Here is a 15566-nt window from a genome sequence, read left to right on the forward strand (position 1 = left end):
TCAGCTGCTTCCTCTCCTTCCCTTCCTAATAGTTTGTCTTCCCTTAATGTAAAGTAACTGAGCAGTCTTTCAATAAATTTCCCTTTTGCCTGAACTAATTAGATTTGGGTTTTGACATGTAAACCCAAAGTAACCTGAATAGTCTATTCTTTCTATCTTATATCTTCCTTGGAAACTTCTTTTGTCATGGAAGACAGAAAAGAAAAATAGAAAGCAACTGGGGTATTTCTTTTTTGTTCTTTCTTTTCTGCCTCTACCTCCAGCTTTGAATGTAACATATGATGAGCTGAGAACCAGGCAAAAATGGGAAATGTTCCATTATGTCTCAGGAGTGTCCTTCAAATTAAATCTAAACCTTAGATTCATTATTGGAACTAAAGTAGCAGAGAAAATTTAGCAGATTTTTTACAAAATCATTAATTGTCTCCTTACAGGCAAGGCAACTTTTGAAGGATGGATATCACAGACTTACAGGTCAGAGGTCAAAATCATCACAACTTATAATCATGCTTTCTTTGGTTCCTGAGGCAATAATTTTATTATTACAAAACCCTGAACATTTGTGGTCAGCTCTCATTGTGTGGATTTGTAAATAACCAGACAGAATTTGAGTGATTCTAAAAGAAGTGCTTTGCCCAGAATTATCACAACTTAGACTTTATGACACTTAAGATGTGTTAGTTTTCTCAGATTAAACATCCACTTAAGTAAATTGTAAGACATATGAGATATTGACACACATGATGTCATAGCACATTAAAAGCGATCTCCTGAAGACTCTAGAAAAACATAGCAAAGAAAAACTTTTTAAATACCCAAGTTAGCTCTTGAGCTTCCTCCTTATCGTTATTTTAATTTGGCTTTGAAATACAAGTAAATAGGATCTACAGGTTTTGATGTCATACTTTTGCTGTTGTTCTTCTATGTTTTCACATGCACCTAATTTACCCTTACATTACGGTCTCTGCCAATTCTAGGTAAAACTAAGGTTCAGATGATGCTGGCTTACTCAACCTCCTGGTGGGACACTTAATATGTCTTGGGGTAGAAGATTACTTTGGAAGTTTCCTCTTCTTTCCTTTCTTTGCACCTTCATGCTATACAATGCTTATGATTAATACTAGCTAACCTAAATTGGGCCTCCGTTCAGCTTTTCCTATTATTTTCCTGATTCTAATTCTATCATCCTGTTTAATAGTAATATCATATTCTAGCACTTTTCAATTTTTCAGGGCAATAAACATATTTTTCTATTCTTAACATAATGCTGAAATGTGGGAGGGACTACTGCTATTATTCTCATTTCACAGTTGGAGAAATTGTGTCTGCCAATAATTAAATGAGTTGTCCAAGATCCCTTAGTAAGACAATATCAGAACTAGCATCAGAACTCAAATTTCCTAAATTCTAATCTAGTTCTTTTTCTACTAGGGCATCCACTTTCTCATTGCCTTCAGGTCAAGATCTCATTATTTGAGTTACAAGCTCTTCCTAATTGAGGCTCTTCCTCCATTCCCTTGAGACCTAATATGATGAACATTTTAACAATTTTTTTTTTCCTGGAGAGTTTGTATTCTTTTCTCATACCCCTGAAAAAAGGTTCGAATAATAGCAGTAGTTGAGACTATATAGGAAATTAGGACTCTGTATCGCCCCTTTACATCATAATATGTAGATAGGTCTCTGTTCTCTGCCTGTTTGCAGGGCTGATGCTACTTAGGGGTAAGGCAGATATTTTTCTAGGCCAGTACTACTTTAAAATATTCTTAAGTACTTTTCCCATAAATTATGGAAATGTCCTAGGAATTCCAACATCTCCTGAACTACTTCCTCTACCAACATTATTGCAAAATTACAAATGACCTCAGTTCTGATTTTTTTCCTAGAAAATATCATCACTAAAAGAATGTAGAGAGACAGATTACATCTGTTGAAGAGTCGATTACTAGAATCAAATTTTTCATGTTTTTTTCCTACAAAGTTATTTTGGGAGGCTTATTTTGATCTCCCAATTACTTTTAGATATTTGTTCTTAGGTTAATATTCTGTACACAAATAACTGTAGATTAGTGTGTGTTGAGACAGAACAGCTTGTACCTTTTTGTTACATAACAAATATCATCATAAGAAACCACATCCATCATATGCAAAGAAAATCCAGAATTAATGAGCATTTTTTTTCTTCTTCCATTAGTCAAGAAGTCTACAAATTAAGAAGAGCTTGTGTTCCAAAAATGTGTTCATAAGGTATTTGGAACTCAATCTTTTTTTTTATACGGACAGATGCAAAATGTGGGGAATTTTGTTTTATTTTTCTAGATTGCTGACACACAAATCCTCCAGAGGAAAAGACCTACATTTGCTGTTTTGATTAATTCATTAATCATGGAGGCTGGGGCTCTGGGACCTGCTATCAGTTGATATCTAGGATTCAGAGAAAAATGTAGGGTTATCATGCATGTGAAAGAAAAGGGAACCTTTTGCTTTTGGAAGAGAAGGGACAACATCGGAAGGGCCTGGGCAGCATCTGAAGTAAGGGAAGGGGAGGGGATGCTATCTGTTGGATCCCATGAGAGAGATACCTGAAAGGAGAGCAATGTCTCATGAGAATTTTGAGAATTTATATTGGAATATTTGATATTAGACTCTCTCCTCATTTTATTACAAAATTGTCAGTAAATCCTACACTGCTGCTTACGCCTGTGTGCAATATATATACTCGAAGGATCAGGATAAGAAAAATGGGAACACATAGTTTGGGTTTCATGATAGTTATTCAGGGAAGCCTTCAATGCCTATTCAACCCATGAAGATCCAGAAATGCAAAACCAGCAGATCCATTTTAAGCCAAACAAGACTGACTTTGTTCCTGTAACCAAATATATTTCAAGTTATAACGGGAGGTTCCAGAAACAATTTTCTCAAATCCTGTTATTTCCCATAGATGGAGTAAAGGATTGAATGGTACTCTTAGTCCCTGTAGTAATCTAATTTTTTATTCTCATGTCAATTCACTCAAAATTGGTTTGGGGGTGGTGGGGAGGAAAGAATTCTCATCATTTGGCTTTATGTATGAGTGATTGATTCCTAACTGGTATGTTTCCTATGATGTACTGCAAAACACATCAGAATAGAGAATGTGATATATGTGAGTGTACATGTACGGAAGTAAATTCGTGTTAATTTTATCTACCCCTTAGGGATGGTTGATTAATATGTCAAGTACACTACTCAGGACTAACACTCCAAGGAGAGCTAGTTAGCATCTGAAGGACCCTAATGGAAAAGCCACTTCAGAGGAGCACTATTTATAACTCCAGTCAGTATAAGAAAGTTTATTAATTAGTATATAATGTGCAAGAAATAATTTTTCTTCAGAGTGTTCGTCAAGATATTTCTACTGGCCAGATACATTGAATGGGCACACTTGCATTTGCATGAGTAAGGCTGGAGTATCTAATAAGCCTAATAGCATATATTCTTCAAAGTAGAATCTAGGGAGTCCAATCAGTTCTGTGTGCAGTCTTTGTCACCTGGTTCTGCCTATCAATTTAAATTAATCCTGCCAGTAGGAAACCATCCCCCTTGCCTTGAGTAAACCATTCATGCAAGCTGCTTGTTGGAGAACTGAAAAGGGCAGAAAGCTGAAATTCATTGAGATTTCAGAACAACTTGTATGGTTCTGAGGGAAGGAGCTGCTTGTTAATGCACGTTTGCACATGTGGTAAAATTAGCAGCCAGCCATGCTGATTATCCGAAGGAAAGAAATTGCAGTAAAGCAAACTGAAAACGTAAAGGTATAGAGACTGGAGGGAGCTTGACATCTTTAAGAAAAAGGAAGAGGGCCACTGAAGATAGAAGATAGGAGTGCATTTAAAGCCAAGTGGAGATTGTGAATGGAGGTCAGAAGACGGGGGTAGCAAGCTCATGTACAGCCTGACTAGCCATGGTGAGGTGAGTATCTAAAGATACTGGAAAATCCCACTGGAACACAAATTACTTGTTAGTTGAATACTATCAGTATTACGGCTTGCAGAAACATTTGCCCAAAGAGGCCAGGCAGCATGAAGCAGCCATACTATGAAAAACAGTAACTCAAGTTCAATAACATGGTGACTTAAGTGTTGAGGATATCATAGTGAATGCGTAAGACTTTGGCAAATGAAGATCACGTGCTTTATCTTGTGAGCCTACGTCCTGGAGGGTGGTGGTGAGGGGAGACCTTCAAATCAGATCCAGGTGATTTCTGTCACACAGAGATGAGTCAAGTATTGCCACATCCTCCTGCTTTCCAAGACAAGCCATACATTTGAAACTGTGAGCTAAATCTAATGTTTAAATGATGGCAACTTATTAAAAAGAAAATAAACTATTATATGAGATAAACAAATGATGAACTTAAATAGGGCTTGTGAGTTACTCCACAAATAACATCTGATCCATACAGTGAATTTTTAACTTTCCGTGTATATGAAATCTCTCTTACCTTACCTTTCTTGTAAATTGCAGCTTAATTATTCCTACTTAACAGGTAAAAAAATAAATAAATAAAATCTTTCAAGCTAATCCCAATATTTTTTAAAAGTATACAATCCAACATCTTTCAACAAGTATTTATTGAATGTCCACCATGTTCTAGGTGCTTGAAATATGTGAATGAACAAAAGATAAGCATCTCTTTCTCTGTGAACTTCATAGCCCTGGAAGGACAAGTCATTTAAAGGATAAGTAGGAATAGTAGGAAATGAAAAGTTCACATAAGAGATTGAGAGAGGTGGAGAAGACAAGTGATAAATGTAACAAATACATGAATTATATAGTATTATGGAAAGTAACCAATGCTGCAGATAAAAGAAAAACAGAGCAGGGTAAGGGGGATTGGGACTGCCGATGGTCTCGGAAGGATTCCCACACACATCCTCAACTCCAGTCTGCTCAGGGATCTGCCTCTGCCTTCTATCTAGAACTTCATTCTCTCCTCTCTCTACTGCCTTCTTCCACTCAGTTTGTAAAACGTACTCAACTATCTTCTATCCTAAAAGTAAGCGAACGAGCAAAAACCTCCTTTAACCACACATAATCCTCTTGCTTGTGTCTTATCCAGAAAGAAAGAGCGGCCTGTGCTGCTGCGCCCACTTTCTCGCCTCCCGTGCACTCAACCACCTACTCTGATATGATTTCCATTTCAATCTCTTCGCCAAAATTGTTTGTAGTGACCTTTGATTGGCCTAATCCAACTGGCGTTCCTCAAGCTTTAACCTAATTTCACCGTTCCTCAGCCTTTGCCACTTTCTTGAGGATTCAACTTCTCTTGCCTTCTGAGAAATCATTCTGCTGGTGGTCCCTGTGCTGCACTTAATTGATCCTCCTTCTCAGTCCCCTTTGTGTCCTATTTTTCTGCTTTTACTAACTTCTTAAATGTCAGTGTTCTCTCGATGTAATTTGTTACTTCTTTAAGGTTAAAAAAGTCCTTTACCAACACAGGCACCACAAACTCAACATATCCAGAACTATATACTCATTTATTCTAATATTGATCTTGGTTAACTGCTTTCAGTATTTGTTTCTGGGAAAGGAAGACAAAACTTTCGAATAATTCGATCTGCCCTGGGAAACAGATTACCTATTTTTATTTTCAAATTTTAAAGTTTTTATTTTTTAAATCATGGTTTATATTCCCATGTAACTGCGAAGACTGTGCATGTGTGAATAGGGAATTTGGGTGTTAAAAATTTAGTTTAAGGCTTTACATGTTCGGGAAAACTTACCAGTTATCATCTGAAAGCCCTTGACTTTCAAAACCTGGCATATTACCTCAATTTTTTCTTAGAGAAGTTAAGATTATACTGCCATTTCTGGGAGATGGCATTCAGAATGTTTTTTATCTATTCATCCTAGACTGTCTTTTCAAATAAGAGTCAGTGTAAATATTAAGCACAGAATTTAAAGAAACTGAGCTTGTCTAGTCATCAGAGGTTAGAGCAGAAAGAAATTCTCATCTGGTTTTCATCTGTTATAAACACCAAATGTCACCCAATTTACTACTTGTTTAAGGTTGAAAAAACATCCTTTACCCATCAACTCCCTGCAGCCTTATTTTAAGAAAAGTATATTCAACTACATAGCTTCATCTCTCCCACTCTTTCTCTCTCTCTCTCTGTCACACACAAACATACACACACACACACACACACACACACACAAATTTATAGTTCAAGAGAATCATTCATAAGTAATTTGATATAATATCAGGTGACAAAATGAATTTTTATCATTTTGCTTAGATTTTCAACTGCTATCTAATCAGAATTAGTATTTATCTTTGTACAAAGTATTTTTTTGGATAGGTTTGTTAAGTCTTGATAGACAAGAATGTCCAAATGAAATATATATACTATACATGTACACTAAAAGAAAATAAATCCATTTCTTCTTGAGAGACTAAATATTTATGCTTGAAATGATTTGCTTTTGGTCAGATGTTCAAATGAAAATCAAATTCAAGTGTATAACTTAAAATATGTGAGTATTAAGAGAGAATATACTATAAGCATGTAAAAATGGAATAGATTTAAGTAAATATAAATTGTTTTAAAATATTTGTGCTATTGGAAGATAATGCTGGGCACAGAGTTAAATGAAGGGCACTTATTTAACCAGACAATGAAATTATTCAATCTAATTTTCAGAAATTGATATGTACTATTATTCATTTTATTAGTAACATACTATATAGCTAAGAATAATACCAAATTAATTAGCAATATTGTGATGATTACTGTGGTTAAAGGAAATTGCCAACTGGTTATCTACCATGTTGCTCTGTGAGTATTTTTGTATACTTTAAATAATACTTTAGGCTGTGTAATGAAAATGAGACAATCTATAGAAATATCTGTACTTGCTTGCATTTATAAAAAGGCAAAAAATTGTGCCCATTTTTAAACTGGATTATTTGTTTTTGGGTGTTCAGTTTTATACATTCTTTATGTATTTTGGATACGAACCCTTTATCAGATACGTCATTTCCAAATATCTTCTATTCCATAGGTTGCCTTTTAGTTCTGTTGATTGTTTCCTTCACTGTGCAGAAGCTTTCTATTTTGATGCAGTCCCAACAGTTTATTTTCACTTGTTTCTCTTGCCTCAGGAGACATATCTAGTAAGAAGTTGCTGCTGCCAATGTCAAAGAGGTTACTGCCTGTGTTCTCCTCCAGGATTTTGATGGCTTCCTGTCTCACATTTAGGTCTTTAATCTACTTGGAATTTATTTTTGTGTATGGTGTAAAAAAGTGGTGCAGTTTCACTCCTTTGTATGAATAGACATTTTTCCAAAGAAGTCATACAGATCCTAACATACACTTGAAAAGATGCTCAACATCACTCATCATTAGGGAAATACAAATCAAAACTATAATGAGATATTTACCTCACACCAGTCAGAATGGCTAAAATTAACAACACAGGAAACAACAGGTGTTAGTGAGGATGTGGAGAAAGGGGGAACACTTTTGCACTGTCGGTGGGAATGCAAGCTGGTACATGCAACCACCAGTGGAAAACAGTATGGAGTTTCCTCAAAAAGTTAAAATTAGAACTACTCTACAATCCAGCAATTTCAATACTAGGTGTTTACCCAAAGGATACAAAAATACTTATTCGAAGGGATACATGCAGCCAGGCGTTTATAGCAGCATTATTAACAATAGCCAAATTATGGAAAGAGCCCAAATGTCCATCAACTGATGAATGGATGAAGAAGGTGTGGTGTGTGTGTATACACACACACACACACTGGAATATTACTCAGCTATAAAAAAGAATGAAATCTTGCCATTTGCAATGATGGGGATGGAGCTAGAGAGTATTATGCTAAGTGAAGTAAGTCAGCCAGAGAAAGACAAACACCATATGACTTCACTCATATGTGGAATTTAAGAAACAAAACAAATGAACAGAGCAGGGTTGGGGGAAGAGATAGGCAAACCATAAAACAGACACTTAACTACAGGGAACAAACTGAGGGTTGCTGGAGGGATGGGTGGGGGATGGGCTAAATGGGTGATGGGTATTAAGGAGGGCATTGGTTGTGATAATCACTGGGTGGTGTATGTAAGTGATGAATTATTAAATTCTATACCTGAAACTAATATTGCACTATATGTTAGCTAACTGGAATTTAAATAAAAACTTGAAAAAAAGAAAACAAATGAACATAGGAGGAAAATAAGAAAGAGAGACAAATCAAGAAACAGACTCTTAATTATAGAGAACAAACTATGGTTACCAGAGGGGAGGGGGGTAGGGGGATGGGTTAAATGGGTGACGGGGATTAAGGAGGGCACTTGTGATGAGCACGGGGTCTTGTATGTAAGTGATAAATCACTGAATTCTACACCTGAAACTAATATTATACTTTATGTTAACTAACTGGAATTTCAATAAAAACTTAAAAAAAATAAAAACGTAAAAAAAGATAACTGTGAAACAAAATACACAATCCATGAACAATTTAAGACTATTGAGGAAATGCATAAAAAGTTCATCTCAAAACTGGCAAATTTTAAATTTTCCTGGAAAAGGACTAGCTTTTCCAACTTGGAAATATGCACATCTAGCAAATTTTCATTCTCATGCTTGGAATAATTTGAGACACCAAGGGACTGGAGGTAGTTGGGCCAGTTAAAACCACAAGTGAGAATTAATTTCTTCCTCTTACTACCCTTTCCAAGCTCCTGCTGAGTGGGAGGGCTCTTTAAGGATTTGGCTTTTATGTACCTGCAACTCCAACCCAGAATTTACTACTGATAGTCCTTTTCATGGCAGTATTTAGTTGTTCTTGGGTTGAGATAATCTAAACAGCTTGAATCTATTTCAGAATTGTCTGGCTCTTGCAGGATATGCTTTCGCAAAAAAACCTCCTGTTCAGAGCTGGATTTTTACTGTAATCACAGAATTTAATTTACAAAACCAAGCCATAAATGGTGTTCCTTCACAGGGCCAGTTTGACCTGGTTGCCTAAATAGAAGAAACCCCAACTGCTTATTCATTCTTTTTCTCCACTATTTGAGATTATCTTAATTATACATAGATATCAATATCATATCATATCAAAAAGGTGTAGTGTAGAAGTCTAGTTCCTATTGGGATTTTGTTAAGATAGTGTAAATGAATTTAAATAAGAAATGTCGTGTGCACCAAGTAATGATTCTGATTCATTTACATCAAACATGTTTACAGTGTGCTTGCTATTAGAAACCCTATGAGCAAAACTGTTTATCTTAGTTTTGATTACACTGAAACAAACATGTAGAGCTAAGGAAAGAAACACATTACTAAGGAGCAGGGGTAAAGGAATAGTCAATGTAGTTGAAATATCCATGAAGCTTTTCAGCAGGGTAAGAGGAGTTGAGTGTTAAGAAAACTGCCAAACCCTCAGTCAACCCTCCCAGATGTCAGTCTCTGTGTCGTCATGGGAAATCATGCATCTTCCCTTAAAGCCTCAGTCCGTGTCACCATGACCTTACTACTCCCCATGAATTCTGATGACCATGCAGGTGGATAAACACCACTTATAGGGCAGCCATGGATGAATATCAATAACCCTCCTCTAAACTTTATCCAACTGTGGTTTCCAGCTTAGTGACAGTTTAGAAGTCTCTTGAAATGTAATTGTGGGCTAGAAAATTTCTACAGCCAAGAGTCCCCAAAACACGTGTAAACTATGTTTTTACTAGTCTAAAGCATGGTAAAGTCCCTGAGTAGAAAATAGAGAGTTATTACTGTCTCCTTATTGGTTATCCCAGGAAACCATAGAGAGAAAATGTTCAAGGCAGTTGCCTCAGAGACAGAGAGCTATCTGTAAAGGTTTGAATCTTCCATGCAATGTCTGCCTATAATTAGAGAATGTATGTAGGTTTTAAAATTTTCAAAATAAAAGTGAGGGAGAAAACCACCACAAAAGCTAAAAACAGCTACTAAGAACTACTGGAAAAAAAATTTATTACTCAGAATGTAGCCAAGGAAAGATCTCTGCACTCCCAGAGGACGGGGATAGCATTTGGGCCAGGTCATGTTCATAGCATCATTCACAGCAGCAGGTGATTACCATCACTCCATTTCTTAGTCTATGGTTATGCCCTATGGAAACTCATTAAGTACTTACTACCTTTGTGTAGCTTATAAGGCTTTATAAGTATTACTAATTTGAAGCGACAAAGAAAAATACATGCTATCATAAACTATGGACTTGTGACCAAAGGTTGTGTCACGATTAATAAATCCACTTCTCATTCTCATTCTCACTCATTCATTCATTCAGCAAATATTCTTGTAGTGTACTAAGTGCTAAACCAAGTGCTAGACTCTGGGAACCCAGCAGTTACCCATATAGGCATGATCACAGCTTATAATCATTTATAGTCCATTAATTCACTCAATGGATATTTCTGGAGTATCTACCATATGGCAAGCATTCTTCTATATACTGGAATATGCAAGTAAACAAGAAAGAAAAAAAATTCCTGACCTTGTGGAGCTTATTTTTAGTGGAAAATTTCCAATAATAAGCACCAAACATGATAAATAAATAAATGATAAAATATGCTAGAAAGATACAAGTATCATTCATGGCAAAATATAAAGCAGGGGAAGGGATCTCAGAAGTTCAGATCGACTGGCTATAATTTGAACTATAGTAGTCCACATAAGTTTCATTGAGAAGGTGACACATTTGGGAAAATACTCAAAGGAGCTAGGAAGTTGGCCATGCAGATATCCAGAGAAAGAAAGTACTGGGGCAGAGAGAACAGACAGTGTAAAGGACTTAAGGTGAGTGGATGACTGGCATTTTCAAGGAAGAAAAAAGAAGGCACTGTGCTTCAAGCAGAGTGAGCTAGTGAGAAAGCAGCAGGTGAGGAGGTCAGAGGTAACAGGGATCCAGACCCTAGGCTTTGCAGGTGTTATAAGAGATCGAAAGTATCACTCTTGTTGATGTAGTTAGAATAGACTATAGTGTACAAAGTTAAAAACAGACCCATTAAAAGGTAATTGCCATAATCCAGGTGAAGAGTATTGATAGCTTAAACAAAAGTGAAATATCTTCTGAGAGGAGAGCCAATGGAATTTCCTAATAGACAGGATGTGAAATGTGAGAGTAAAAAAGAAGTCAAGGGAGACTGAAGTTTTTGATCTGAGTGATTGGGAAAATGGAACTGTCATTACCTTGGATGAAGAAGGTTGCAAGAGAAGCAAGTTTTGTTTTTGGGTTTTTGGGTTTTTCCCTCCTTAGTGAGGGAGTTGCTAGAGGTCTGGAGATCATGGTTTCTGTGAGGGGCATAGTAAGTTTGAGGTGTCTGTTGCATATCCAACTGAATATCCCTTATATTTCCAGGGTGGTTTGATATGTGAACACGGAATTTAAAGGATATAAATTTTGGAATCAGTTGTGTATAAAGGTAATTGGAGCCACTAGGCTGGATGACATTACCAAGGAGATGAATATGGATAGAGCTGAAGACCCAAACTAATCGCTGGGTCATAACACCATTGAGAGGTCTGAAGAGGAGAATAAAAAAACAAAAGGAACTGAGAAGGCACAACCAGTGAGGTGGGAGGAAAACCTGGTAGGCTCGGAGCCTGAAGTCACTGAGAGAAAGTACATCACAGAGGAGGAAGTAATCCCCTGTCAAATCCTGCCAAGTAAATCTTGTGGTAATTCACCATAGTAAGGGAAAGACCAAAAAAATAATTAAAAATATGATTAAAGTCACAAAAGATCCATTTGTAATAGACCTTCCAGTGATGTGTAGTAACTGATCACCAGCTAGTAATAAATTTTCTTTCAACTCTACAAATATTAAGTTGTGTGGTGTTCATCATTTCTCTCATTGATTCATATATAAACTTTAACGGCCTAATCTTAATGCAGAAGGTATAGTGTCAAATATACTAATATCCTAAGGTAAGGCTATCTAAACTCACCTTAGAAGAGGAAGAAAGGTATATTTTTTTAAAGATTTATTTATTGGAGAGAGAGCAAGTGAGCACATGTGAGCAGGGAGAGGAGCAGAAGGCAGAAGAAGAAATTTTCAAGCAGATTCCCCACTGAGCACGAAGCCCATCACAGGGCTCAATCCAGGATCTTGAGGTCATGACATGAGCCAAAATCAAGAGTCAGACATTTAACTGACTGAGCTACTCAGCTACCCTGAGAAAGAGATTCTTTATACAATTTTTATATCACTATGGACCTTCCAATTTGTTTACAGAAGACTATATTCTTCACCTGACAAGAAAAATAGAAGAAAAATTTACTCCCTCAATACAACCCATCCATGAAAAATTGTATCAGTCACATAGTAGGTCCTACATAGGTAGTTACTGTGTTAATTAATGGATTTATATGTTTATATGGTATGAGACAGATTTAGATATATTAACTGATTTTTTGTGTACAAATATAGGACACTATTTTTTTTAAAAGATTTTATTTATTTGACAGAGAGAGAGAGACAGCCAGTGAGAGAGGGAACACAAGCAGGGGGAGTGGGAGAGGAAGAAGCAGACTACCAGCGGAGGAGCCTGATGTGGGGCTCGATCCCAGAACGCCGGGATCACGCCCTGAGCCGAAGGCAGACACTTAACAACTGAGCCACCCAGGTGCCGCAGGACACTATTTTTTATTTTTATTTTTTTTATTTTTATTTTTTTTTAAAGATTTTATTTATTTATGTGACGGAGAGACAGCCAGTGAGAGAGGGAACGCAGCAGGGGGAGTGGAAGAGGAAGAAGCAGGCCCACAGCGGAGGAGCCTGATGTGGGACTCGATCCCGAGACGCCGGGATCACGCCCTGAGCCGAAGGCAGACGCTTTAACGACTGCGCTACCCAGGCGCCCCAGGACACTATTTTTTAAATCCTTCAGTTCCTATCTTGATTTAAAACTGCCTTTCATACTTTCACTATCCTTGTGAATCCGGGTTTTTTTCACTTAATGTTTTATACAGTTATTTTTTCCATGTCATGTTTATAACAGATCCATAAATGCAGAATTTTGTAATTAGAGGTTGACTATTTTTCTGTTTCCTGCAAAAGTGAAATCAATTTATATTCCAATAACAATGTACAAATGTTTCTTTTCCCACACTCTTGCAAAGTTTGAATATTATCTTTGTAAAGCGAATTCTAAATTTATAGGTGTTTTATATTTCTTTATGAAGGAGATTTAGCTGTTTGGGCAAATTAATATTTTTCTACAAAGTTTTCATGCCTTATTTAATTCATTATTCTTTTAAAGTATTTGTTTTATCTGCCATGTTTTCTAATATGCCACTTATCTTTCAATCATGTTTTGGTTTTCAGAATTTTTTCTAATCACTTCTATAGTCCTCTCTTTCATTTTTTATTCTCTGTAAATTCTCACCTTAACTTTACATTTATGTCTTAGATATATTCTATAAATATATTTCTATTTCCAGACTCAATATTTTCTATGTACCGACATTGTCTTCTAGGTTATTTTACACTATCATTTTAAAGTTTTTATGGTATAATCCATCTAGAATTCATTTTTAAAATATATTTATCAATCTACTTTCATTTGACCAAAACACCAAAATAAACTGGCGGGCTAGATAGACCAAACATGTGTGTTATGTGATCAGCTTTCTTATCTGTCCCTTCTCTGTTTTAAAACAATTTCCCTTGTGGCATGTTGCAGTGTAGTTTACTCATTGAAGAAATACCAAATATTTGAACTTCAAGAAATATAACTGGGGTCGATTCTGTCATAAAGCCGACGGTTGCTTTAGATAGAAAAAACATTCCATGCAGCAAATTCCTTAGGGATTGCTTTTAGTGTGAGAAGCTAGAGGCGATAAAATACAAGACATTTCCCAGTTTGTCTGAAGTGAATTGAACCAGAATTTAATTATTTCTTAGAAGTATCATCTTTGGCAACCATATTCACATTTATATTCCAATGGGGGCTGGAGGGCAAAGCTACATAAAATACTGATACACATTTTAGAAAATAATTTTTAGTAACTACCTACTTCTTAAAATCAAAGGATGAATATTTAGAATGTTTTACTTTTACTGGAGAGAGCTGTACATTTCCTACAACTAAAGGACAAATACTTAGAACGTTTTACTTTTAGGGAGCTTGGGTGGCTCAGTCGTTAAGCGTCTGCCTTCGGCTCAGGGCGTGATCCCAGGGTCCTGGGATCCAGCCCCACATTGGGCTCCCTGCTCTGCTGGGAGCCTGCTTCTTCCTCTCCCACTCCCCCTGCTTGTGTTCCCTCTCTCGCTGGCTGTCTCTCTCTCTGTGTCAAATAAATAAATAAAATCTTTAAAAAAAAAGAACATTTTACTTTTATTGGAGAGAGGTGTATGTATTTATGTGCATGGAGATGAGTGTGTATAAGGGAAAACTTGCAAAATAAGATATTTAAGGGAAAACTAATTTTTGCCTTTAATTATTCAACTCTGTGAATTAGAAGACTCAAACCAAAAACCTATAAACAATTGGAAATATGAAAATTTCATCTTTATAATTTGATTTTCCCAGACTTTAGTAATCTGAAGATGTAATAGGATCTAAAATCAGTGATACTTCAAATCTCTTTTTTGACTGTTGGACCCAGCTTAGGCCTCTTTAAAAATCCACTCTGCCCTGGTCCTGTGTTCCAAGGCATTCAGGACTTTTCAGCGTATAAGTGTGTAACAAGTGTTCACGCAGAAGTGTATTCCAGTTGGACTGTATTGACTGTCCCACCAGGTGCAGCAGTCTCCCACTGGGTGTCACCAGACTCCACTAAGTGCTGCAGCTTCCCATCAGGCACATCTTTGCTCCATGAAGTGTTGTCAATTAGACTCCTCTTGATATCAAGGCAAAGGGTGGTCTGGGTCAAAGTAGGAACAATATCCTTTCTCCCTTCATATCCCGGTTGATTAGAAGGGTCCCCAGTAATACTGCTTAGGTCTCTGACGTTCAATTGTGCCCTTATTGAAGCAACTGTTTCAATCTCTTAGTCTTTCATAGTTCTCATGTTAGCATAGTCAACATATTCAGCACTTATTAAGCCTATATTATTCTAGGACTCAGACATGGGGCCAATAAAAGCAGAGCAGGAAACAAGTGTGAGTGACAGAATGGACCTTGAGCTCAGATTCAGGCCTCCTCTATGACTAAAGCTCTCTCCCCATGTCAAACTGAAACTCCGAGAGGTGGGCCCTTTTGTCCTTCAGAGCAACCTTTCAACCTTGTCCTTCAGGGCCAACCGTGTCCTTCCAAGTGTCCTTCCAACCGTGATTCCTTTGCCATAGACATGCAAATCTGCTTTAGAGGCAATGCTTCCTGATTCTGTCAGACACAATCTGAATCCTTAACAATCAGGTGAGACTTTTGCTACAAAGTATTTTCTTAACTGTACCCCCTCTGATCACCTTTCTATCACTTCAAAAGCAAATGACTTCCAATATTACAGGTGTGTACTCACCTGTTGCTTTATGATATGTTTCTATCCTTCGTGTGGGTGCAGTGAGAATTCCTACCCAGCTCATAAG

General features: G+C 36.8%; 1 protein-coding gene and 1 long non-coding RNA gene across 3 annotated transcripts in view; one reads left to right on the forward strand and one right to left on the reverse strand.

Moving 5' to 3' along the window:
* LOC103659641 overlaps positions 1–15566 on the forward strand; it is a 45968-nt gene that overhangs the window by 27705 nt on the left and 2697 nt on the right. The window contains exon 3 of one of the 2 annotated variants that reach the window (XR_567571.2): positions 11393–11832. The exons of the other annotated variant lie outside the window; for it this stretch is intronic. This is a non-coding gene — a long non-coding RNA (uncharacterized LOC103659641). Of the gene's footprint in view, positions 1–11392; positions 11833–15566 lie in introns of those variants that run through there. 2 annotated transcript variants of the gene reach the window in all.
* The window catches only part of PPP1R1C (protein phosphatase 1 regulatory inhibitor subunit 1C), a 114202-nt gene that overhangs the window by 14779 nt on the left and 83857 nt on the right, over positions 1–15566 (reverse strand). The window lies entirely within an intron of this gene.

Source organism: Ursus maritimus, unplaced genomic scaffold, assembly GCF_017311325.1.
Source record: "Ursus maritimus isolate PB19 unplaced genomic scaffold, ASM1731132v1 scaffold_1, whole genome shotgun sequence".
NCBI lineage: Eukaryota > Metazoa > Chordata > Mammalia > Carnivora > Ursidae > Ursus > Ursus maritimus.